This window comes from Myotis yumanensis, unplaced genomic scaffold, assembly GCF_028538775.1.
Source record: "Myotis yumanensis isolate MYYU_CA2020_CCGP unplaced genomic scaffold, mMyoYum1.0.hap1 SCAF_2, whole genome shotgun sequence".
Lineage (NCBI taxonomy): Eukaryota > Metazoa > Chordata > Mammalia > Chiroptera > Vespertilionidae > Myotis > Myotis yumanensis.
The window spans coordinates 148,101,376-148,103,962 of record NW_027223753.1 but is presented as its reverse complement, the minus strand read 5'-3'; the positions used below and the strand labels follow the sequence as shown (position 1 = coordinate 148,103,962).

General features: G+C 58.6%; 1 pseudogene; it reads left to right on the top strand.

Moving 5' to 3' along the window:
- Positions 1-1,508: 1,508 nt before the first annotated feature.
- LOC139002140 (TCF3 fusion partner pseudogene) lies at positions 1,509-2,278 on the top strand (annotated as a pseudogene).
- Positions 2,279-2,587: the final 309 nt, after the last annotated feature.

Below are 2,587 nucleotides of genomic sequence, written 5' to 3'. Positions count from 1 at the left end.
AATATTCACTTCCAACCACAAAGGACTGAACATGTAACATTTTTATCAAGTTTCATTAATTGGGTGCTCAGCATGCCTACCACTTTGCTACATCTATAATAATAAAAGCATAATATGCTAATTAGACTGGACATCCTTCCAGACAACCTTCTGGATAAGTCTGGGCTGCAAAGGAAGCCTGGGTCCCGGATGCCAGAGGGAAGCTGGTGCTGGCAGCCAGGGGAAGGAAAGCCTACCCTTGCATGAATTTTGTGCATCGGGCCTCTAGTCCTATCTAATAAAAGAGAAACATGGTAATTAGCCGTACATCTGCTACCCTTCCCATTGGCTAATTAGGGTGATATGCAAATTAACTGCCAGCCAAGATGGCGGTTAATTTGCATATGTAGCGCAATGCTGGGAGGCGAAAGGGGAAGGAGGGAAGAAGCTGCCTGCCGCTGACTGCATCGGAAACCCAGGTGGCAGCCAAGAGCCAGCCAAGAGCCAGAGAACAGAGCTGCCTTTGCTGGGAGAAGCCAGGCTGCCTTTGTCGGCTTCTGTGATAGGAGAACCTGGCTGCCTTTGCCGGGCCCTGGGCCAGTAATCGGAGAAGCTGGGTGGGGCAGGGAAGAGGTGGATGCTGCCCCGCCTGGCTTCTCAGATCACTGATCACCAGTGATGGGAGAACACCCAGAGGCGGGGCCAGAGGCCGGGCTGCATAGCTGCCTGGGGACACCATCCGGACCCGAGGGGTGACGCAGCCAGGCCCCAGCAGGAGACCCAGAAGGCGACCCAGGTGCCAGGGCTGCTTCGCTGCTGGGGCACGCGATCCGGTGCCTGGGCTGAGGAGACCCAGAAGGAGCCCCAGGTGCCGGGGCTGCGTTGCAGCTGGGGCACGAGATCCGGTCCCCAGGGGTGACACAGCCAGGCCCCAGCAGGAGACCCAGAAGGCGACCCAGGCGCCGGGGCTGCATCGCTGCTGGGGCACACGATCCAGGCGACGCAGCCAGGCCCCAGCAGGAGACCCAGAAGCCGCTGGGGCATGCGATCCAGTGCCTGGGCTGAGGAGACCCAGGGGCCCAGGCTGTGTCGCAGCTGGGGCACGCGATGGGGTCCCCGGGGGCGATGCAGTCAGGCCCCAGAAGGAGACCCAGGCGCCAGGGCTGCATCGCCGCTGGGGCAGGCGATCCAGTGCCTGGGCTGAGGAGACCCAGAAGGAGACCCAAGGGCCTCCCAAGAGGAGAGTCTCCATGGTCAGATGGTGCGGTGTCAGGACAGGAATAAAGACCCAAGGTGACTCAGATGCCTGGCCACAGGGTTAGACCAGACAGCAGGGCCTTTCAGTTGGGACTCCGGGTGGAGGTGGGACAAGGGAGGCAAGCCGGAAATAGAGAACTACAACTCCCAGAAGGCTTAGAGGCCGGGCCTGGGTGCCTGGCTGTGAAATTGGATGGGCTGTGTCGTTTTGCAAGCCACTTTAAACTAGAGGCTTGCAAGGTTGGAAATTCTGCGCTGGGAGCCAGGGAGAAATGGAGCTGGAGCAGAGAGAGCGGACCATGGCAGCCATGGGCTTTGAGGAGTTCTCAGCACCTCCCGGCTGGGAGCTGGCGCTGCCTCTGCTGTTCGGTGGTCACATCCTGGAGAGCGAGCTTGAGACCAAAGTGGAGTTCGTGTCTGGGGGTCTGGGCAGCTCCAGCCTCCAGGAGCGAGACGAAGAGGAGGAGGCAGCCCGAGGCCAGCAATGGCAGTGCCAACAGGAACTCAATCACAGGAAGTACCAGGTGCTGGGTCGGCACTGCAGGGAGATCAAGCAGGTGAACGAGCGGGTCCTGACCTGAACAGGCTCCATCAGATATAGAGGATAACACGGAGACTCCAGCAGGAGCGGAGGTTCCTCATGAAGGTGCTGGACTCCTATGGCGACGACTACCGGGCCAGCCAGTTCACCATCTTACTGGAGGACGAGGGAAGCCAGGGCACAGGCGCCCCCACCCCAGGCAACGCTGAGAACGAGCCTCCGGAGAAAGAGGGGCTGTCCCCGCCCAGGAGGACACCAGCGCCCACAGAAGCCAGCAGCCCGGCCCCTGGTGAGGGGCCCAGCAGTTGGAAGAGGTGGCGAGTGCCACGGGAAGGGTGCCGAGCGGGAGTCCTGCTGACTCCGGAGCTGGCCCTTGTGCAGATAAAGGTGGAGGAAGACTTTGGCTTCAAAGTGGTCAAGGCTCTGGACTCAAGTTGGGTTTCTCGGGGGCCAGACAAGCTGCTGCCCTACCCCACCCTAGCCAGCTCCCCCTTTGACTGAGCCCCCAATAAACGGACCCCATGCTCTCCTTGGCAAAAAAAAGCTTATAGAGGCATGCTTATAGGATCAAATAGTATAAATATAGATGTAACAGGACAATAAAAAGAGAACCTGGCTACGATGATCACCTGAATGCTGCCTCTGTGTCATTCCTTCTTCGCCGACTCCGTCCACACCTTTGGGAACCCCTGGACCTGCTGGGGCAGGACCCCAACATTCCTCTTCTTATAAGGACTTCAGTGAGATGGGCTAAGGGTCCCACTGGAACTGCCTCAATTTAATGTAATCCCATCTTTAAAGATCTTATCT